Source organism: Bos javanicus, chromosome 19, assembly GCF_032452875.1.
Source record: "Bos javanicus breed banteng chromosome 19, ARS-OSU_banteng_1.0, whole genome shotgun sequence".
NCBI classification, from domain to species: domain Eukaryota; kingdom Metazoa; phylum Chordata; class Mammalia; order Artiodactyla; family Bovidae; genus Bos; species Bos javanicus.
Window position 1 is genome coordinate 19,743,245 of NC_083886.1, and position 24,092 is coordinate 19,767,336.

A 24,092-nucleotide genomic window follows, 5' to 3' on the forward strand; every position below is an offset into this window, starting at 1 on the left:
CTACTCCAGTATTTGTGGGCTTCCCTGGTGGCTCAGCTGGTAAAGAATCTTTGCACAATGTGAGAGACCTGGGTTCTATCCCTGGGTTGGGAAGATCCCATGGAGAAGGGAACGGCTACCCACTCCAGTATGGCCTGGAGAATTCCATGGACAGCATAGTTCATGGGGTTGCAAAGAGTTGGACATGAGAGATTAACAGTGTTATGATAGATTCAGATGGACAGCAAAGGGACTCAGCCATACATATACATGTATCCATTCCCCCCAACTCCCTTCCCATGCAGGCTGCCACATAACAGCACAAGAACAGATCTGACTTCTGATCTAGGTCCTTGCTACCAGAGTTGGTCCACAGAGCAGCAGTGCCAGCTCCACTTGGAAGGTCATTTAAACTACAGACATACTGAGTCAGAATCTACAGTTCCACAGGATCCCCAGATGGTTCGCACACACAACAATGCTTGCAAAGTGCTGACCCTGAGAGGTCCCTGGGTCCTCAGATCATCAGTGAGACAGATGCAGCTCTTACCACCAACAGGCAGAGCAGACAGACAGGCGGAGTGAATTGTTAAGGCACACACAACTGGTGAGTGGAGGAACCAAGACTCACACGCTGGCAGGTCTGACTCCAGAATCACTGTCTTTGCCAACATTCAGCAAGGTGTGATATAGAAGTGGGCCTGGAGCATTGCCTCTGAGTTCCCCTGCTTCCCGCCCCTTCCTGCCCATCCCCTGAATCATGCTCATCTTTTTTTCTTTTTTTTTTAATTTATTTATGGCTGCACTGGGTCTTCGTTGCTGTGTGTGGGCTTTCTCAAGTTGTGGCAATGGGGGCTACTCTTCGTTATGGCGCTTGGGCTTCTCGTTCCAGTGGGTTCTCTTCTTGCCGAGCACAGACTCTAGGCACACAGGCTTCAGCAGTTGGAGCAGGTGGGCTCAGTAACTGAGGTGCATGGGCTTAGTTGCTCCATGGCACGTGGGATCTTCCTGGACCAGGGACGGAACTCACGTCCCCTATATTGGCAGGTGGATTCTTAACTACTGGACCACCAGGGAAGTCCCATGGTCATCTTTATCTTTCTGTTCCTCTCACTACTCACCATTTTTCCTCCCTCCTCACTCCCCCTTCCTTCCTCCTTCCTCTTCATTTCCTTATTTCTTTCCTTCTTTTCTCACTCACTGAGCACTCCTCTGAGCCAGGCCCTAGTATATAGGACAAGCCTTGCTTTCAAGGGACACACCCCAGTGATCCCCACACCTGGTTGAGCATGACGAGCACCTGGGGCTTCAACTTAGGTTTCTGATACCTGGCCCCACCCCAGATTCCCTGAGTCAAATTCTCATGGAGTGGGGCCTGGGCTTGAATATTTTTAAATTACTCCTGTGGTGATTCAGATGCAGCAGATCCACAGATGAGGGCTGAGAAAAAGTGTTGAGTACAACAGTAAACAAAGAAAAAGGGGCAATTACCCTGGTGAACGGGGCGAGGAGGGCCCACTGCCAAGGATCAGGAGGCCTTCACAGAGGAGGTGACTGAAGTGGAGTTTAAGGGATGCCTAGGAGTTTCCCAGGAGGACAGGGTTTGGATGGGGGTAGGAAAGGTTTTTTTTTTTTGGTCAAGAAAACAGTTTTTGCAAAGGCATGGACACAGGAAATGGTGACATATTTGGGAAACTGTAAGTAACTTAGTGTGGTTGAAGGGTCAGGCAGAGAAGAGGGCTGGAGAAAAGCCAGAGTCAGGGCAAGAGGAGGGTCTGGACATGACCCTGCAGAAATGCGGTGTCCAGACTCTCTCCATGGGGCACCTTCTCTGGACCAGTGGGCTTTACCTGCTCTATGAATTCTGGCATTGTCTCTTGTTACTCTTTTCTCTTGAGCTCCCACCCTCTGTTGGCAGCTTTGTCACCTGGGTGTTGCAGTATGTCTTCATTTCCACTTTTTATTCTCACAATCATGAAGCTGGTCTACTCCTTGACCTGTGAGAAAACTGAGCCCCGGAAAGAGAAAGTGACTGAAAGAGTTGCTCAAAAAACCTGGAGCAAGACCCAAACTGGAGCCAGGCTGCTTACTGCTAGCCGATTACAACCTTGTGTACTTGAATTCTCAGGCTGTCCTTCTGTGTTTTTACCAAAGGGATGAATCAGGAAGCAACCTCAGACTGTTGAGGGGTGGGACGGGTGAGGGCTTTCAGCTTCCCTGAATCTCATAAGCTTTGTGGCTTCTTGGCCTGCCTGTGGGCCGGTGGCTGGGGGTAACTGCTCCCAACAGTGGCCACCTGGAGGGATCAGCCCACTTCCTTCAGGGGTCGCACCACCCTGAGCATGAAATAGGACTGTGTCAGGTGAGCGGGAGGCCTGGCATGACTGCAGCAAGCCTGCCGAGGGGCAGCTCACGGAGCCTGGGGAGCCCTACAGCCGACAGTGCCGACTTTTGCCAGCGAGCTTGGGCCTCAGCCACGGTCTCTCTGGGCCTCCTCTCCTAGCAACGCAGCCCCAGCTGTCTTTATCTTTCCCCAGATGACCCTTTTTGTCCCTTAATCACCATTTTTCCCTTCTCTGTACCCTTTCCCCACATTTTTTCGAATGTCCCAATCCCACGGGGACCTGTACTCTGCTAGCATCTAAGACCGGAGCACACGAAGCCAGAGCAGGTCATTCAATCCTGAGTCCATCCACTAGCACGACATTTCCCAAGGGGACTGGGCACGCTGATGCTGTGATGGGTAATACCGAGAAGCCACAAGGCTCAGGTTCGAACTCCAGCCCTGCTTCTGAGCTGTGGAACCTGGAGTTGGATACCGAACCTCTCTGAACCTTCATTTTCTTCTCTTTTTCAAATGGGGCCAATACCACCACGCACTCCCCTGGAGGAAGCTGGGCTCTCCCAAGTTTATTTGCCTACCCCTGCCCCGTGCCCAGGGTTGTTGTGGGCATGAAGCCAATGTGGGCTCCTTCACCTTCTGCAGAACCTCATTCACTCCCAGCCAGCTGCTTTCTGTGAAACTTGCAAAGCTTCTAATAACATGCTTTTAGTGACCTAATATGCAGCATTGGCACTTAGATGAAAGCCACATGACTGTGGTCAGGTTCCTTCCTCTCTGAGCCTCTGCTTGTTCATCTGTAAAATGGGGATAGTCATCCCGGAAATGGCTGACCTGGATACGTAAGACCCGGATACGATATAGCTGACTGACAGATGTTATCCCTTATGTGACCCTGCTTCAAGGCCACAGTGACCCATCCTGGCCAGTTGGAGCCCTTCCCTGGAAACTACCAAGCTGGGTTCAGTCAGGAGGAGCCCTTTCTTCGGTGGGCAAAGCTGTAAGGGTGAGAGTCTGAAGGCTACTTGGAGGCCATTTTCCTCTACCATATGGGAACCTGGGTCTGTGGTGAAAAATCAGCTCTACAAACCAAGGCGCAGTCTCAGAGGCAGAGAGAAAGCCTGAATGCATCTGAGATCTTGTTTCCAGTCAGATGTGAGCAGGCTCTATCCCTGCCTTCTCACCTTCTGCGCTTGATTATTCTCTGGAAACTTCCCACCATAGTTTCACCCATTTACTTAATCTAGTTCAAATCATGATTTTGTCTCTTGTACCCAGACAGAATGATAGATCAGGTTTGTGCTATCAACCCTATTTTCAAGTGAGAAAACTCAGGCTCAGAGAAAGTTCCAGAAGCTGAGGCTTGCCTGGAGTCACTTGGGGAATGAAAGCAGAGCTGGGATTTGAATTTGGGACCACCAGAGCCCAAAGCCAAGCCTTTCCCTCTGTGCCACACTGTCTCCTGTGGGCCACGGCAGGCTTCTGGGAGGAGCACCTTTGTTTCTTTCCGTATCAGCAGGAAGACAGAAATCACGGCAGAATTTCTTCAGAGGCAATTTAATATAAGTATTTATATTAAGCAGGAAAAGAAATCTGGAGAAAAGAACTATAGAAAGCAGCTTTCACCTCCTGGGAAGAGGCTGGGGTACCAGAGTCTAGGAGCTTGAGGGGCCCCTGGAGCTGAAGCTTAGACACTGAGGAGGGAGGCACCCAACTCGGTGGGTGCTGCTGAGCTGGCATGGCAGGGCTGGTTCTGGGGTGATGAGCCCACAGTCTGGACTTTGGGCTCCACCTCAGTATATTGTATGAAGGGAACAGGCTGACTCTGGGGTGCTGGGGGAACACCTGTACCCCACCCCAGCTCCCCCAATACTTTGTCTAGGTCTTCTGCAGAGGCTCAGCTAGCCTGGATAGCTGGCATGGTGCCATCTGTGGAGAGTTAGCCAGTCCCTGGTCAGGGGTGGGATTCACTGTGGCCACTGGAACCTCCCTATTCTCTCTGGAGGACACCTTATCCCAGGTGTGTCTGCTCAGACACAGGGGCTGACAGACCCCTTCCCTCGGGCCCCATCCCTGCCCAGGCACGTGGGGTCCTGTCATTCACTGGGCTAGACTTTGAGGTCTGGGAATCCTCCGGGTCCGGCAGCTGTTCCCCCCGAAGCAGCCACTCTCTGCCTGGTCTAGTTTTCTCTTCCTACCCGCTTGCTTTTCTTGTCTGATGCAGACAAAGAGGATGAGATCTGGGCATTAGTCATCCTTGATGTTACCACTTCCTGACTGACTACTTGTACTCTCATGAAATATAAAACCCTTGCAGCTCTATGGGCCCATTAACCATGACCCCACCCCAGCTGTCCTGTATATCACATCTACATACACTGCAAACCCACAATTTATTGTTACATTGTTGCTTTACACAGTCACATGCGCCTTAAGACAAGGGAAGTGGGGAATTCCCTGGTGGCCCAGTGGTTAGGATTCTGTGCTTTCACTGCCAAGGACCTGGGTTCAATCCCTGGTTGATCCCACCATCCAAATGGCACAGTCCCCCAAAACAAACAAGCAAAAAAAAAAACTGTATAAAAGAAAAGGGAAATAGTTTTTTATATTTACCCAAGTTTGCCTGTGCCTTTGTTCTTCCTTTGCTCTTTCTTCCTTCTGAAGAACTTGGGCTTCCCAGGTGGCACAGTGGCAGAGTCCTGCTGCCAGTGCAAGAGACACGAGACATGGGTTCAATCCCTGGGTTGGGAAGATCCCCGAGAGGTGGAAATGGCAACCCACTCCAGTATTCTTGCAACCCACTCCAGTATTCTTGCCTGGGAAATCCCATGGACAGAGGACCCTGGAGGCTACAGTCTGTGGAGTCACAAAGAGTCAGACACGATTGAGCATAACCACATATCTGAAGACCTCCCTTTAGCATTTCTTTTGGATGAGTCTCCTGGTGAGGAATTCTATTGTCTTTCATGTATCTGAAAATGTCTTTGTTTCACTTTCATTTTTGAAAGGTATTTTCACTGGATATAAAATTCTGAGTTGACAGAATTTTTCCTCTGTGCTTTAAAGATGTTGTTCCACTGTTTCTTGGCCTCCATTCTTTCTGATGAAAAGTCAGTTTTACACACCACACACACACACACACACAACATTGCTCCTTAGTATGAAGTATATTAAAGAAGGCTGAGCACTGAAGAATTGATGCTTTCAAACTGTGGTGCTAGAATAAGTCTTGAGAGTCCCTTGGACAGCAAGGAGATCAAGCCAGTCAATCCTGAAGGAAATCAGTCCTGAATATTCATTGGAAGGACTGATGCTGAAGCTCCAGTACTTTGGCTACCTGATGCAAAGAGCCAACTCATTGAAAAAGACCCTGCTGCTCGAAAAGATTGAGGGTGAGAGGAGAAGATGGCGACAGAGAATGAGATGGTTGGATGGCATCACCGACTGAATGGACATGGGTTTGAGCAAACTCTGGGAGATAGTGAAGGACAGGGAAGCCTGGTGTACTATAGTTCACAGGTTTGCAGAGTCAGACATGACTTAGTGACTGAGCAAAAGCAACATGAAATATGTTGTTTTCTTTGTTTTCAGATTTTTTTCTTTGTGTTTTTTTGTTGTTTTGATTATATGTCTATAAGTGTTTGGCTATAGGTTTGTGTGGTTGATTACATGTCTATAGGTATGCATTGTGTATTCAGAGACTGTTGTGCATAGGCAGATGGGTGGTGCAGAGGCAGGGAGGGAGAAGAGAAAGCACTGGTAGTAAAAGAGAAGAGAAAGCGAGTGCCTTGCTCATTGTTCCACTGAAAGAGGACCTATAACGCACTGTGAATGAGAAGCAGGAAGTTCTGGATTTGACTCTTGACCCTGCTCTTTCCCAACTGGGAGGTGTCAAATGAGCTTCTGAGCTTCAATTTCCTCATCTGTAAATCTGGATTAATCTTGGCCTCAGGGAATAAATGCCAGGTTTAAATCTTGGCTCCACCTCTTGTGAGCCATGTGGGCAATCTACTTGACCTTTCTGGGCTTAGTTTCCTCATCATGGTGATCGTACTTGCTGTAACCACCTCCTAGGGATGGTGAAGGGTCAGAAGACTTAATGTCTATAAGGTACTCTGGGAAGTGTCCGAGATGTATAAGTGCTCTCTTGAGTGTCTGTTACCTTAGAAGATTGTTGTGAGATTTTAAAAACTGTGAGATTTTAAAAACATAATATACTTAGTAAAGGCTCAAAAAGAGTTTCCTTCTCTCCCTGAATCAGACCTAGGCTGAAGGTTGCAACCTCTTTCTGAACCTCTCCCCTAAGGCTGGATCCAGGATAAAGCCCCTTGCATGCATGCGTGCTCAGTTGTGTCTGACTATTTGTGACCCTGAGACCCACCAGGCTCCTCTGTGCATGGGATTTCCCAGACAAGAATACTGGAGTGGGTTGCCATTTCCTCCTCCAGGGGATCTTCCTGACCTAGGAACTGAACCCTCATCTCCTGTATAGGCAGGTGAATTCTTTACAGCTGAGCCGCCTGGGAAGCCCACAGTCCCCTGTGGTGTGCCAAAGTAAAGCAGAGATGCTGGGCTGTGTGGATGACCACAGGGATGGTCTTTAGCAAAGAAGGTGGCCTCTGGGTCCCAGTTTCCTTAACTGAAAGGAAGAACTCCTTGCTGGAAGGACCAAATGAAAAGGAGGTCATAAAAATATTTTGGAGATAGTAAAACTCCTAGAGTTGGAATGTTTTGCTAATGTTTTTTTCCTGGGTGACTGTCAGCTTTCATGCATGCCTGAAGGGCCTCCAGTCTCTTCTTTCTGGGAATCCGAACAGAAGCCCTCCAGGTGCTCATCAATGTCAACATCAGACACTTGAGGCCTCCAGGCTGGGAGTGGAGGAGCCTGGGACCCACTCTCAAACCACCTGCCAGGGCAGAAGCATGCTAAGCTCTATGAGGAAGTGAGGAGAAGGCCTCATGTCATACTCTGTGGAATGCTTTGAGATACCCTCCTCAGAATGGAGGAAACTTTAGTACCAATGTCATTCAAAGGTTCCCGTGAAATAGCTCTTTCAGCTTTTATTTGCAGCCTCATCTCTGCCTGGGATTCACACAGGACTTGAACTCACCCCTCCCCTCTGACCTCTGACCCCTGAAGTTTCAGTCCCTGAGCAGACTTGAGTGGGCCTGCCACCTTTTCCCTGTTGGATACAGTTATTTCTCTGGGTAGAGTCATGGGCAAGCCTGTCCTATCGGTTTATCAGATGTGCCCAGGAAGGTCTACTCTGCAGCAGAAATACAGCCCTGGCCAAAACGGGCCCGTATCCTGCTGGAATGAGGAGGAGGGGCACAGCCAGTGATGAGCCTGACACAGTCGTAGGCCATTGGTATATGAAACATATAAACAGAAACAGAAGCCCTTTTGCAGCTGATCAAGCCGACTATGGGCTTTTCCCTGTGGGGTCCCAGGGTGCAGTGGCTGCAAACAGCAGCCCCCCTGGTGGGGTATGCAGTCAGTTGTCTGTACAGGTTGCCCTAAGGGACCTTGAAGACAACTCTTTCCAGTGGACATTCATGACTGGCATGCTGTCCTCAGTCTAAGCTCCAGACAGGTATCTATCCGCACCAAGCTGCTGAACAAGGAGCAAGTGATTGAGGCCCTCTGCAGGGCCAAGTTCAAGTTCCCTGGCTGCCAGAAAATCCACATCTCCAAGAAGTGATTTGCTAAGTTCAATGCAGATAAATTTGAAAACACGGTGGCAGAAAAGCAGCTCACCCCAGAGGGCCGTGGGGTCAGATACCTCTTTAGTCGTGGCTGGCTGGACAAGTGGTAGGCCCTGGGCTTATGAGATACTTGGCACTGTCCTCTCCTTAATCATGCCCACCAGTAAGGCCTACTTTCCTGTCAAAAAGCCACAACAAAAAAAGAAGCCCTGAAAACCTGGAGATACAGGAAAACCGTTCTAAAGAACACTGCCACGAATATCTTTGTGTTCATAAACTTCTCTGGATTTCATGTTTTCCTTAACATAAATCCTAAACTCTGAGTATTTTTAGGCTCTCTGTAGATACAACATAATTGCTCCCCGCCTCCCAGTCCTGTACAATTTACACTCCATCAGCAATGTATGAGCATGGCATTCACTACTTCAGCACCGCTATTAAGCATTATAGCTTTTTTTAATGTTTTGTTACTTTCAATAGATAAAAATGATATGTAGTTCTCGTTTATATAGTCATTGTAGCAAATCTCTTTTCCCCCAGATTGGATTGTAGCTGCCTCACCCTTCTTTTGGTGTGTGACTATGAGTAGAAGTGACTCTAGTAACAGCCAAGGAGATGCTCCAGGGTAGGCCTGTGTCTCAGTAATATTTGTGTCTTGGTGCTGCGGCAGGCTAGGGGCCTGTACAATTTTAACTTTGGCTTCCATGGTGGTGTTGAAGAGGATAAGTGGGCCATGGAAGACAGGAAAGCCAATGAACAGCTCTTGTAATTTTATGTTTCTCTTCTCTGGTTTCCAGCTTGATTTTTCTATCTATATTATTGGTATAAGTTGGTAAAGAGCACAACTATTTAACCTACTGAGGTTTAGGTTAAACCTTGGAAGTAATGTTCAGGCAATCAAGTTTAAAGGTATTTATGTTTTGAAACATGATACAAGAATCCTCTTGATGATAGTTATTTAAGTCATTTTAAAGAGCAATAACTGTATCAGGCATTTAACCCCATTATTTTACTTGTTCATTTGGAATCTCATACATTGCTATACACATATATTTTTCAGTATCATAAGCAGAGATCCCTACATTTCAGTATTTTTTAAGATTTATTAAAAATTTTTTTTTGGGGGGGTGGCTGTGCTGCGTCTTCCTTGCTGTGTGTGGGCTTTCTCTAGCTGTGGCAAGCAAGGGCTAATCTCTAGTTGGTTGTTGACATAATGGCTTTGGGGGACCTGTGAAACATCCAGTTGGAAATGTTGAGATTTCCCCCCTTTTCTCTCCTCCTTTCTTTTCTCTTTCTCTCCCTCTCTTTTTTCTTTTCCTTTTCTCTCTCTCTCTGCACAGAAATGGACCAATGTGGCATTCCAGTCTCACAGCGCAAAGTTTTGAGAAAGACTGAATCTGATTGGTCATTGACCAGCCAATAGATTGGCTCCCCTTGGATTAGGTGACTAACTCTTCTCCAATCAGATATGGCTGGAAAGGAGTGGTGAGTCACTTGGTCTAAACTTGGCTAATGAAGGCTGCCCTTTCAGCACAGGGTAAAGAAGGGGAGGAGCCTTTCCTGGAGCGCGCATTGCAAACAGAGAGGCACTGTCCACATGTAAGGACCCTATCTTTAAAATGAGAAGTCAACAAGGTAGTCTGTTAAGGGTCCTTTGGCTCTCAAAGGTTTGTGGGCCCACTTCCATCTGTGAGCAAAAAGGACTGATTGGAAAACTGCCCGCTATGTGGAGCTCGTCTGGGCTCCAGACACTGAGAAACGACCTCTCCCTCTCCCACCATGAACTTGGCACAGCACAGGTTTTTTGGCCTTTGCAGGTGAGAAATTTCAGTTTTCAGCTGTTACTAGAATTCACAGGCTTCTACCCTTGGGAAGACCACAAGAGGAAAGCCCATTCCTGGACAAGAGAGCTAGCTTGCGACTTTCCCCAGTAATGGCACCTATGGGTGACATCATCCTGGTATATGCTCAGCACAACTGAGCCTTATCCTTTCTGGGTTCCCACCCTACCCATCGCTCCTGTTTCCCAGAGACTTGGAGTCATGGGCTGCCTGACTCCTGAGCACTTCTTACCTTCATCTCAGCCCGGTCAGGGAGAGTCATGGCTCAGGAATCTCAGCACCTGCTTAGCCTGGCTGCCAGGTCCTGGTAGTGTCACAGCTTCTGCCGTCAGTTCCCACGCCTGGACTGCTGTCCTCCCCGCTGCCCTGCCCCCCTTCCCCTCCAGAAAGAAACCTGTTCACCCCCATGCCCTCCTTTACTGACCTCTGAGTAAGGACATCAGCCCAGCCTCATGTGCTAACATGTGCCGCATTTTCCTTCTGTGATACTGTGATTTATGATAAGAAATATATATTTGGTCTTCCTCTTGCTTCTGGCACAGAACTTCTAGAACATTTGGAATTTCCTAAATGATAAGAGCAATGACGGTGTCTTGTTATATTAACTAGATGACTTTGGGATACACCCAAGGATGGGGGTTGATTGCCAGTATCCTTATCTCTTGGATTAGAAATGCACATTTTTGGCCCCAGCTGAGTCAGAAACTCTGTGGAACCTGGCAGTCAGTGTTTTAGCCAGCCTTTCAATTGATTCTGATGCACACTTGAGCTTCAGAGGCACTGTGCTGAGCGGACTACTCTGGGATGTGAGCTGTGAATGGAGTCTGGTCTGAAGGGACAGCCTCCTCCCTCCCTGAAAAATCAGGTCCTGTTTCCCTTTGACTAGATTTGTTGACTTCCCAGTTTCATCACACAGAGGTCCCTTGAACATTTGTCTGTTCTTTCTCAGTTTCCAAAAGCTGAGAAAAGCGAAGGGAAAGGCAAAGGAGAAAAGGGAAGATATATCCAAAAGACCGTCAGTCACCTTTGTCCCCCTTAATGGTTCCGATTCCCACAGGTTGGCTAGGGCAACATGGTTAGGATCATTGGATTCTAGAGCCAGGTGAGGCCTCCAGGATGCACTGACTTGTCCCCAGCAAAGCCTCTCAGTGGAGGATAATGTCATCTTAGAGAAAGAGTCTTGTCACCTCTCCATTTTATAGGAGTTGAATCCCAGAGAACCAAAAATGTCTTGCCAGAGTCACAGAACAGAGGGCAAAGCTGGCCCCGGGACCAAGTCTGCTGGCTTCCGGGCCAGCATTCTTCCTACTGAACCAGAGTTTCTGGAATTTTAACGTGCATGTAAATCCCTGGGGAGCTTGCTGAGATGCAGATTCTGATTCTGTGGGTCTGACGTGGGTCCCAAGACCCTGCATCCTAATGAGCATCCAGGGGATGCAGGATGCAGCAGATGCTGGTGCTCAGGACCACATGTTGAGCACCGAGATTCTTCACTACACTGCTTATCACCCACCCCTCCTCCTCATGTTGGTTTCTGAGAGCCTTCCAGCCTACAAGAGTCAACTCTAGCAGAAGAGAAACCATCCCTTACTTGTGGTTGTGAAGAGAAAGCAGTAGAATTGGTGGGGTTGGAGGAACTGCAAGATCCTTTTGTGTCTCCCCAAGTTCCATGTTCAGGCAATGCTGCTAGAAAATCTGCTGATTCTGGGCCTTGTCCCAAGCTGGAATTCACTGACATGTCTCTCTACCCCTGTTCCCAATAGCCCCCCCACCCGCAAGATGCTGCAGTCCCTGTCGAGGGTCTCCCAGGCCCAGCACCACAGGAAGCGATCACCATGGCAACAAACAGTCCCCGCGCCAAGCACATTCATTAGAAAAGCTGGAGAGAAAACAGCCCAGCTCTTCCTGACCCGGCCTTTCCTCGGCGGGGGTGGGGGGAGACTTGTAGGACTGGGAGAGAGTCTCCCCACCCCAAACCCCAAGAGCCCAGGACAGCCCCTAGAATCTTAGTGAGAGAAGGAATGTTGAGGCTTCACCTGAGTTTATTATTTTCTGAATGATGCTGGGGAGGGCATGTGACTCACTCAAAGCCACACTTCCATTAAGAGCAGGCTGGGGTGAGACCCCGATCTCTGAACTTCCAGCGAGGCCTCTATCCCCCTGAAGGAAGCTCACTGAAGGTCAGTGCCACAGTCCAAATCGTATTTCCCTTCCTATGTGGAAGCCGTTACCCTCACACCACCCCCTGGCAGTTTGACTACAGTAAGTCCCTTACACACAAACCTTCAAGTTGTGAACTTTTAAAGAGGCAAATGTGCGTTCACATGTCCAAGCACGTAAGTTAGTTCACGTGACTGGTGTACATTGTCATGTGTGTGCATCCTCTACAAGTAATTGTGGTTTCATATACTTTACTGTATAGGGTACCGTAGTGCAGTGTCTTTATTTCAAGCCCAGGGTACCCAGAAGCAAGGATAAAGGCAGTGGTGACATAGCTGGTACTACTGTACTTTGCAAGGTACTGTAAGATTAATTTTTTTTTTTATATTTTGTGTATGTGTTTCTTTTTCTGTATTATTTATGTGAAAAGTGACACATCTCCTCTGTCCATGGAATTCCCTAGGCAGGAATATTGGAGTGGATTGCCATTCCCTTCTCCAGGGGATCTTCCCAACCCAGGGATCAAACCTGAGTCTTCCACATTGCAGGCAGATTCTTTATTGTCTGAGCTATCAGGGAAGTATTATAAACCTGTTAGAGTACAGTACTGTATAACGATCGTGTTAGCTGTGTACCTAGGCTAACTTTGTTGAACTTAGGAACAAACTGAACTGGTTCATATGTAGGGGACTTTCTATGTACCTAGAGACAGGGTCTTTAGAAGGTAATTAAGGTTAAATAAGAAACTCCAGTACTTTGGCCACCTCATGCGAAGAGTTGACTCATTGGAAAAGACTCTGATGCTGGGAGGGATTGGGGGCAGGAGGAGAAGGGGACAACAGAGGATGAGATGGCTGGATGGCATCACTGACTCGATGGACGTGAGTATGAGTGAACTCTGGGAGTTGGTGAGGGACAGGGAGACCTGGCGTGCTGTGATTCATGGGGTCGCAAAGAGTTGGACACGACTGAGCAACTGAACTGAAGATCATAAGGGTGGGACCCTAATCCAATAGGACCCTGGCCTTATAAAAAGAGGAAGAGAAAGAGATTTCTCTTTCTCCCTTCCTCCACAGTGTGAGAATACAGTGAGAAGGCAGTCATCTACAAGCCAAGAAGAGAGACCTCAGTAGAACCCGACCATGTGGGCACCTTAATCTTGGGCTTCCAGCCTCCAGGACAGTGAGAAAATGAATATCTCTTGTTTGAGCTACTGAGCCTGTAGTATTTTGTTAAGACAGCCTTTGAGTTGGTCACATTCTCCTTTAGCTTCCCTGGAGGAACATGGCCCTGCTGTTCTTCAGGGCACTTCCAGAACTCATTATAACAAACCCTTCTTCTCCCCGGCCAACTGGCAAGTGACCTGGCTGCCTCTACCTTCGGGAGTGAATCTGTTTGGCTTGACTGTGTGTGTTAGGTTGGTCCAGGGAGGTGAAAGCAGGTTGCACGGGTGTGGATGAGAGTGTGGGATGGGGGGTCTTGGGGGTGGAGGGGAGGGGACGAGAGCCTCAGTCCAACCTCTCCTGCAATATCTGCACTCGGCTCTTGGCACGGCCCCACTTCCACCTTCTCCTCCCCCAGTCCCCTCGTTCACCAGCTTCATCCAGTGTCTTGTGATGTCCCAGATGTCTTGCTCTTCAGCCTCTGTGCCTTCACTGCCTGACCCCTCTTTCCTTCCTGTTTCCTTGGCAAACCCTCAGCCACCCTTCAGACCCAGCCCAGGAGTCTCCTCCTCCACAAGCCTCTTTCACCAACCTTCCTTGTTGCCATTTCCTTGTAAATAAGCAAACGCACAGCAAATAAATATCAATACATATATTTGTGCATGCCCACGTACACACAGATGGTTCTTGGTTACAAACAATAGAAACCAGCTCTGGCTAATTTAAACAGAAAAGGGCTTTATTTAAAGGATATTGGATCATCTCCAGGATGACCAGAGATTTGGAGACCCAGGTTCCAGGCTATCAGCCAGGCTCCAGGCTATGGCACCTTGGAACCAGTGTGGGACACCATGGGCACTGAGGCTGGTACTGTCAACCCTGCTTGCATTGGCCCCTGGCACTGGACTCTGGCCCAGTGGATCCAATTGGCAGTACCTGGGTTGCATCCTATATCCTGGTCTAAAGTAGGAGGTGGGTTCCATGCCCTGCCACCACCTCTGGGGTGCAGGAGGCAAAGCTCCCTAAATTACAGAAGGAGGTTCAGTTGCTGGGTAGCCAAAAATTGTAACAAATTTTTCTTAGATGTAGAATATCCGTATGTATATATATATATTTTTTTTCTTCATCATTTATGGTAGCTATGCTCTGTAAGTTGCTACCAATACTAAAGTAAATGAATGCTGGGGAATTCCCTGGGAGTCCAGTGGTTAGGATTCTACCATTCCACTGCAGGGGACACAGGTTCGATCCTGGTTGGGGAACTAAGATCCCACATGCCTTGCAGTGCCGCCAAAATATATAGATATGTATAAACAAATGCTTAACCATTTGCTTCTGGGGGAAATACAGAGTTCATTGCCTGTGCCCCTCTGGTGACATTTTGCTAACTGATTAATACACAATCTTGTTTTATGCATGTTTCTGATTTTTTAAAAAATATTTATTTATGGCTGTGCTGGGTCTTCTTTGCTATGTATGGGCTTTCTCTAGTTGCAGTGAGCAGGGGCTACTCTTCTAGTTGCAGTTCTCGGGTTTCTCACTGCAGTGGCTTCTCTTGTGGAGCGCAGGCTCTAGAGAGGGTGGGCTTCATAGCTGCAGCTTACAGGCTTAGTTGCTCCATGGCATGTGGGATATTCCTATACTAGAGATCAAACCCGTGTCCCCTGCATTGGCAGGCAGAGTCTTAACCACTGGATCACAAGGGAAGTCCCCATGTTTCTGTTTAAAGATGCCTTATTTAAAACATACTGTTGATTGACTCACATTTGAACCATGGGTCATGGCTGTATAACTGATGCCCGAGTGAAGCTGATCTAACGCATATTTTCTCTGTAAGACCCAGCACAGCCTTCTTGCTCTTAGAACTACTACCAGCACTTCAGCCCTACACTTGGGAGCCATTTTAAGCTGTGAAATCACCCAAAAAAGCACAAAAATGCAGAAAGTATGTCACTAAGTAGACTGTGAAAAGGACTCTTGCTTGTAGTATGAGCCTTGAGACAAGAAGGCAGAGGGTCACCTCCTCGTTCACCCTCAGCTGGGGGCATGGTGGGGAGCTTGAACGTGTTGCCTCTTCTCTTTATGTGTATGAGTGACAGCATCATGAGTATCGATTTGAGGGTTGTTGACAGATTTTATCAAGTGGGCAAATTTGGAAGTACAGAGCCTGTGAATAATGACTGTAAAATTATGGTATAAATAATGACTATACAATTATGGTATGTATCTATTTTATACTTATAAATATGATTATATACACTTTTTTCTATATGGTTTACACACCTATAAATCTTTCTAAAATTATTATTGAAATATAATTGATTTACAATGTTGTGTTAGTTTTAGGCATACAGCAAAGTGATTCAGTTATACATATATATATTACACTTTATTTACATTCCCTTCTATTATAGGCAGAAAGTGTATGGCATGCAAAGAATCGGACATGACTGAGCAACTAAACTATACTGAACTACTGTCGGTTATTACCAGATATTGAGTATAGTTCCCTGATGCTATACAGTAGATCCTTGTTGGTTCTCTCTCCCACTTCCCCTTTGGTGTCTGCAAGTGCGTTTTCTACGTCTGTGAGTCTATTTCTGTTTTGTAAACAAGTCCATTTGTATCATCTTTCTTCGATTCCACATATAAGCAATATCAAGTGATATTTGTCTTTGGCTTACTTCATTTAGTATAATAATCTCTAGATCCATCCATGTTGCTGGAAATTGAAATATTTCATTCCTTCCTTATGGGTGAGTAGTAGTCCATACAATGGTTTGCACCACGTAAGATAGTATGGGAAAACCTGAGCGAACTTTCTGGCCACCCCCATATACATCACATCTTCTTTATCCACTCATATATCAGTGGGCTTGCTTTCTGCATTTTGTGTTTCTTTGGGTGCCATGAGAAGTGAAGGAAGGAGCTGATGCTGGCTGTTCCTTGTTGTCATCTCTTTATGATGCACCATCCACGTGGTTTATTTTCTTTGTCCTCAGTTGAGCTGGGGCTTCCCTGGTGGCTCAGATGGTAAAGAATCCACCTGCAATGCAGGAGACCCAAGTTCAATGCCTGGATCAGGAGGATCTCCTGGAGAAGGAAATGGCAACCCACTCCAGTATTCTTGCCTGGGAAATCCCATGGACAGAGAAGCCTGGCAGGCTACAATCTATGAGGTCGCAAAGAGTCGGACACGACTGAACGACTGAACAACTAAATAGCAAGGCAATGAGCGTGCGAGCCAGGCACCGTGGAGAGCAGTAGTTTTTCTCCATTCCTCTGGCACAAGAAGCATCTTGCATGGAGGTCCCCATCTTTACTTGCTCTGTGAGCAGGTGGACTCCAAGGTCACTGCTCTGGGGCAGAGGGGGTAACGAGCCCTAATAGAACCTCTTTCGGTTGCTTTTTGGGATAAGAAATGTGGAAATAGGTATGGAGACCCTCAGAACATCAAGCTAGTGGCTGTTTATTCAGCACTTGAATCTGTAGGATGGAATCTCTTTCGTTGCTAAGTCTGAGCTGGCCTGGCTCCCTAGGAGGCTCATAGGAAAGGTACATCAGTTACAGAGAAAGAAGTGATGTGTTCTTTCTAAATCTGAGTATAGTGTGAGTGTGTGTTCAGTCCTGCTACACGTTAATCCAGGAAACGTTTGGATGTTTAAGTGCCCAGCACTGTACTAGCTGCTGGAGATGCATCAATAAGTGAAGTAAATGAAGGTGAGATTTGCATCTTGTTCTTTTTCTTTTTAAATTTGGCTGTGGGAAGATCCCCTGGAGGAGGGCATGGCAATCCACTCCAGTATTCTTGCCTGGAGAATCCCCATGGACAGAGGAGCCTGGCGGGCTGCAGTCCATGGTGTCCCAAAGCGTCGGACAAAACTGAAGCAACTTAGCACACACGTGCCTGGTCTTCGTTGTGGCATGTGGGATCTAATTCCCCGACCAGGAATCGAACCCGGGTCCCCCCTGCATTGGGAGTGCGGAGCCTTAGCCACTGGGCCACCAGGGAAGTCTCTTGCATCTTGTTCTTAAAGGAATCTTCCGCCCTGGCCTAGCTGGAAGGTGGAGGTCAAGCCAAGGTGAAGGGAGATGAAACTTGGCTTGTTTGAGCATCTGCCCCAGGGACAGCTCTGTACCAGCATCCTGGGGCCGTGCCAGGAAGTGGGGTTATCCCTGCCCTCACCGTTATAAGAAGATGGCATGGATGAGAAAAGGATCCAGATGCATATGTGAAAGTGTAGAATGATGCAGACAATAGAGCAAGGTCTCATGCCCGGGGTTTCAAGGGACCAAGTGCTCACTCGTGACTGAGGGTCAGTGGGATGCAAGCTGACAGGCTTGCATGGAGGAAGAGGCTTCAGAATGGCCTTCAAGGTTCAGGGTCTTGGGGAGAATGAGCCGTCAGGAAGCACAGTGGAGTGAAGCTGCATCAATTAAAGCTGTCCGGCTTTTGGCTACAGGCTCTCTTTTAAAGAGAGGGAAGCACTGACATCTCTGGTTTTAAATCCTGCCTGCAGGGAGCAGCTTTTATCCAGGGGGAGCACCCAGCCCCAGCTTCTAGGCAAGAAGGGGCTCAGAGACTGGCAGGCTCCAAGATGTGGGATCATGGGATGTAGGACCACTGGGCCACCAGTTCACTAAGGCTGTTTTGTGCTTTCCAAAGTGTGTTACCCACGTAGCTGAAAGATTTGTTCCTAGTAAGTGAATTGAAAACAATCCTCTTTCCTGGTTACAGAGGCATAGACTGTCCCTTACCGATGACATTTGCTCTCATCAGCCCTGTGGTCTCCAACCAGGGGTCTGCCCCGTGGACCGAGGCAATCTATTTGCAAAGTGCTCTGCTTCCCACAGTCTTCACTGGGCATGGGGAGGGCAAGCTGGGGAGAAGTGAATGGTCCAAGACAGTCTTGCCGTGCTAAGGGGTCTTCTATCCTTAGAACAGAAAACACACACCAAAAAAGGGAGAAAAATGCCAACGATGACAAAGTGAAAGAAAAAAAAAATAGTAAATTTTTGTATAGCCAAGAAAAAAAAAAACCCTCTAGTTAAAGGAAATCAGATTGTTGTTTAAAATGTGATTCCAAAGTCCTTGAGAGTCCCTTGAGAGCCAATGAGCTGTCTCCACAGAAGGACCCACTAGGAATGGACTGGAAGGCATTGCTCACCCCTTGGACCATCATGTCAGAGTTCTAGGCCAGACGGGTGGGGTGCAGATAGAGGGGAGGGTGCGCTGGTTTGGAAGTTTGCAAAAATATTTCCAGCCATTAGCTCATTTAATTGTCACAACAGCTCCTGGGAGGTAAGAAAGTCAGCAATAGTTACTCTGTTTATTTGATCGTTAAGCAGATGCTCGAAGACGTGAAGTGACCCATCATGATGCTGGCTAGTAAATTCCAAAACCAGGACTTGCCATCAGGGTTATCTGATGGCCCAGCTGCTGCTTGGTGGGAAGGGTCGGGATGTGAACAGAGCGGCGGGATCCCGTGATCTTTAGAAGCACTGTGTGACTTCAGGGAGAGTGCCAGGTTCCTATATTCAGATGAGGAAGAAGGCTCAGAGGAGTAAGGTGTCCTGCCCCCAGGGCCTTGTGCTAGGTGTGTTCCCAGAAGCTGGCCTGCCCATAAGGGGACCCAAGGCCACAGAGTGTATGACCATCGGCGCTCTGGGCAGAGGAGCCAAGGAGCCTGGAGCATGTAGGCTGGGCCTCAGGAAAAGGCAAGCCATTTGGGGTGGGGTCAGGCCAGTCTGACTGCAAGTGTCGTGTCACTCTGCCCCGAAAGCTTGGCGGTGTCACTCTGGGTTCTGGCCCCCACTTCCTGACACCTCATCCCACTGCCAGCCTCTGTCGGCCAAAGTCCCACTGCGCTGAACTCTGGGACTTACAAGGTGGTGGCAGACTGTCCCCACCTCCCCACCAGGCTGCTGCTGTGTCCAGCCTGTCTCCTTGTCCTCAGCCAGGCAACAGCTTGGGTGAGGACCGTGGATGCTGGACTAGGTGTCTGTCCTAATCACATCAGTGCTCCAGAGGTGACTTTTCTTTTAATTAAAACTGAAAGTCACAAAGAGTTGGCTCATGGACTGTAGCCCACCAGGCTCCTCTGTCCATGGGGTTCTCCAGGCAAGAATACTGGAGTGGGTTGCCGTTTCCTTCTCCAGGGGATCTTCCTGACCCAGGGACAGAGCTTTGTCTCATTGGGTCTCCTGCTTTGCAGGCAGGTTCTTTACCTCTAGCGCCACCTGGGAAGCTGAAAGTTCTTGGAAGGAGCAAAGTCAAATCAAGCCCCTCTGGGCACTGGGCTCTGGTGACCCAGTGACATGGGCCTTGCCTTCAAGAAGTTTAGAGTCTCCCAACTGAAGTGCTGGCTTAGAGGACACTTAGAATTGCCTGGGGAATCTGGGTTGTCCCAGCGAGTCGGGGCACACAGGGGGCTGGGGCCAGGGATGTTAAATATCCCATAATACACAGAATAGTCCTTCACAACGAGGACATTGCCTGCCCTCAGGGCCAGCAGCCCCTTTGATGGACGTCTGGCATTTCTGCCCATTTTGCAGATGTGAACCTTGAGGCTCAGGAAGGTTAAGGCCCTAAAACTGAATCTGGTCATACCAGACTCTGCCTCTCCTAAGCCTCTGGGTAAAATCGGGCTCTGATTGTACCAACTTCTTTAGGATGTCACCAGGCTCCTGGACAAACACAGTCCCAGAGCAGCAATCTGCAGGCAAATGGCATGAGTTATCAGTGGCCTTGGGAAGGCTGGCTGGGAGGGGCAGGCCATTCTGTGTGTAGCTTTGGGAGAGGGAGGAAAGGAGCAGAGTGGGTCTCTGGACATTGTCTATTTTTCTTAAAGCAGCAGCTCACAGAGTCCTGCTGGAGACTCACTGGAGAGATGAATATCCCAGTGGTCCACCCACCCCAGAAATAGCCCACATCCTGAAGAACAATAGAAAAGGTCAGAACTGCTTCTGAGTTGACCCCTCCCCACCGTGGGCCTTGGAGAATCACAGTCTGCTGTTTCTTTGGTCCAGGGTTTCAGGTGATCAGGAGGGTGTGCAGAGGAGGGGAGCTGGGGGAGGGAAGAAGGACCTGCTTCCTCTCCAGAACCTGCCTGCTTGCCTCTCCAAGCCCCTGCTCCACTGCCCTGGCCTGGGAGGATGCTTTTTGGTATCCTTCAGACACTAGATCCTCCCTGGGCATCTGACTACCCCAGGAGCCAAGTGTGAACAGTCTGTAGACATTCTTAGGTCCAAGTCCTTGAACCTGATCAAACTTCCAGGCTGTGCGCCCAAGCAAACCAGGTGATGTGTTTCTAGATGGAGCTGCTTCCTGGCAGGGCTGATTGAACTGCACGATGGACTCAACACTGGCTGGCAGAGAGGCCACGGGGATATGTCATCACATGCTGTGTGACTTGGGGAGAGCACTTAACCTCCCTGAAAGCAAGGGAGGAAGGAGAGTCATTCATTCATCCTCCCTTGCCTCCTCCCTCCCTCCCTCCCAGTATTTTTTAATGGAGCAGTTCTAGCATCAGAATAACAAGCACCCCTTGTCCACTTTCCTGTTCTGCCAAGTTTTTTACATTTTACCAGACTTGCTTCAGATTTTAAAAAAGAACAACCTCACAGATACACTTGAAGATCCTCATGAGCCTTCCCTGATGTCACTTCCCTCATTTCCACCCTCCTGCCCTCCCCAGGGGAGACTGCTCTCCTGAATTTGTTGTTTATCATTCCACAGATGTGTGCATCCATCCACCCCCATGGCTAATGGGGATGCCTGCCTTGTTCTGCTCGCCTAATGACTTTAGTATCCAATTGTTCAGGAAGTTGGGGCAGAGAAGGAAAAGAAGAGGAAGGCGTTCTTATTGATTTAAAGAGCTTTGTATATTAAAGGCATGGATCCTTTGTGAATCACCTATGTTGTATTTAATTTTCCTAGTTTGATATTTGCCTTTTCGATGTGTTAATTTTTAGTCAAAAATAACTTTATGAAAATAAGCTTATTTTATTTTGGGCTGTGCTGGTTCTTTGCTGAGAGGGCTTTTTTTCTAGTTACAGCGACCAGGAGCTACTCTCTCAAGTTGTGGCATGCAGGCCCGTTGTGGTGGCTTCTCTCTTTGCAGGTCAAGGTCTCTAGGGTGCTTGGGCCTCAGTATTTGCAGCACATGAGCTCGGTAGTTGTGGCTCCTGGGCTCTGGAGCACAGGCTTAATAGTCGAGGTGCACAGGCCCAGTTGCTCCTTAGCATGTGGGATCTTTCCAGGTCAGGGATCGAACCCATGTCTCCTGCACTGGCAGGCGGATTCTTTACTACTGAATCACCAGGGAAACCCCAAAATAACTTATTCATTTCAATTTGTACATGTTTATTATAGAAGAGTGATAAAATACAGAAAAGCAACAGAAACCACATTCCACCACATTTAAAACATCTGGAGACAAGCTCATCTTTTTATCTTTCCCGACACTTTTCTATAATTCCTTTTCATTTTTGCTTTGTTTGTGTTTTCCTTAGAGTTAAAAATATGTATTAAGTACTTCTAATATGCGGGTTGAGAGTGAAGAGTACAGATACATACATTTTGTCCTTGCTTTCCAGGAATTTATCATCTAGTATAGGAAATGCCTTTTGAGACAATTAGAATGCAAAAAAGCAGTGATTATGAAACACAGAATTTGAAGAGTTTTCCGGATTGTTGGGCAGGACCCCGTACCATCTCATGAACTCCTAAGGGCAAAATTAATGATAATCAACGTGCTACTAAAATTACTGTTTGAATGACTTTTCTATTGAGCGGGTTTTCCTATACCTTTGTATACAAAGGTGTTTTTTTTTTTTTGTATGCAAACCTTTGTATACGAGGTTTCTCTGTACCTTCGTAAACAAACACCTGGTGAGCTCTTTGGAACTGGCTCTTAGCTTGCGGTACCTCACACAGCCTCTGTCAGGACCGCCCGTGTTGACCTGCATCACCACTCAAAAAGGCTGGAGGTGTTCCGCTGTATGTGGTTCAGTGGCTCCACTCCTGTCTGACTCTTTGCGACTGTGTAGATGTGGAATAGTTATTTATTAATATATCCATTGTATATATGTATAATATTTATTTTATTGATATCCCATTGTTAGGGTACTTCAGTACCTTCAGTACTTCAGTATCATTGTTAGATACTTCAGTTGTTTGTTTTGATTGTGTCTCAGCGATTTTATACCTTTGTATAGAGAAGCCTGTAAGTCTATTTCTCTGTGGGTTTTTTCCTTTGACATCAAGCTTAGAAAGCTTTTTCCCAGTCTGAGACACATTCATTTAACAAATATCTATAAAGCTTCCACCAGGTGCCAGGTTCTGTTCTAGGTACTTTGGATATATCCATGGACAAAGCAGGTCCCCTGCTTTGTTCTCAGTTCCCCTAGAGCTTTGTGGGGGAAGGTGGGGAAGTGGTGGGGGGTGAGGGGGCAGGTAATATACAATAAACGTAAAAAATAAGTAAGTGTTAGAAAATGATGAATGATATTGGGGAGAAAGGATGGAGCAGGGTAAGTGCACAAATGGTGCTGGGGAGGGGAGAAGAGAGGGGACCAGCCAGGTACAGGGCAGTCATGTCTTTGGGGCTTTGTAGCCAGGGTGTACGCTGAAAGCCATGCATAGAAGGGGGTCTGGCTCCTGCTGGACACATTGTCTCTTACTCAGTACAACACAGTCTTTCCTCCGTTATGGGGATGGATCCCTGTTTCTTTGGTTGAGCTCTGGAAAAGGGATTGGCTTACATCAAGGCCACACTGGAAGAAATATCGAGTTGGCCAAAAAGTTCATTTGGGGTTGGAAAACCTGAATGAACTTTTTAGCCAACCCAATACACGTGCCTTTACATTTTGGAATCACGTTCAGCTCAACAAGATGCTGACTGTATACTTGTCACTTGGGGTCTGAGAGCAGCTGAGGGGCAGACTTGTCCCTGCCCCCCCCCACCCCCATCCCCCCCACCATCACATGATCCCAGTGGTTCACCAAGGGGAGGAGAAATCAACAAGTACTTGTTTCTGAAAGCACAGCCTGCCAAAATGTAGAGAATGCAGTGAAAGTTCTTAGAGGAAAAATTACAGCTATAAACACCTATTAAAAAAAAAAAGAAGAATAAAGCTCTAAAATCAAAATATTACAAAAGACTTCTTAAATTTGTTGACTAAAAGGTATATATCAATATAAAGTTCAAAATGTACAAAAGACTATCATGATATAAAAATTGCCCACCCATCCCTGTTTTCCAGAACCTGGTTTCCTTCTCTCATAGATGATTGACCTCTGTTGCCAGTTTCTCAGGTTTTCTTTCAGAGATATGCTGAAAGAAACGAGATGTGCATGCTTAATACGTTTGCCCAATCGTGTCTGACACTTTGCGACCCCATGGGCTGGAGCCTGGTCCACCAGGCTCCTCTGTCCAGAGGATTCTGCAGGCAAGAATACTGGAGTGGATTGCCATTTTCTCCTTCAGGTTATCTTCCCAACCCAGGGATGGAACCCCCACCTTCTGGAACCCGTGTCTCCTGCCTTCCAGGCTGATTCTTTACCACTAAGTCACGTGGGAAGCTCCCCTTCAGAGATACCATATACATGAATGTGTGGTATGTGAAATGTGCAGGTTTTTTTTTTTTAATTTTACTAGATATTACTAGATCATCTTCCAAAAAGGCTCCACCAATTGACATTTCCACCAGCAGATGTATGAATGGCTTAGCTCCTCTCATCCTTACCAAGATTGAACATTATCATTTGAGGGGGGTTGTTTTTCTGTTCGTTTTGCCAATCTGATGGTATCTCTGTTATTTTTATGTCCATTTCCTTGACTTCTGGACAGCATGAACATCATTTTAAAAAATATATTTATTAGACATTTGAGCTTCTCT

The 24,092-nt window shown here is 47.5% G+C and overlaps 1 long non-coding RNA gene and 1 other non-coding gene across 3 annotated transcripts in view; both read left to right on the forward strand.

The window, feature by feature from the left end:
- The window catches only part of LOC133231833 (uncharacterized), a 164,410-nt gene that overhangs the window by 106,287 nt on the left and 34,031 nt on the right, over positions 1-24,092 (forward strand). The gene's annotated exons all lie outside the window — the stretch shown is intronic.
- LOC133233118 (small nucleolar RNA SNORA70) lies at positions 7,725-7,859 on the forward strand. Its single transcript, XR_009731596.1, has one exon. It is a non-coding gene; the product is annotated as a small nucleolar RNA SNORA70 (small nucleolar RNA).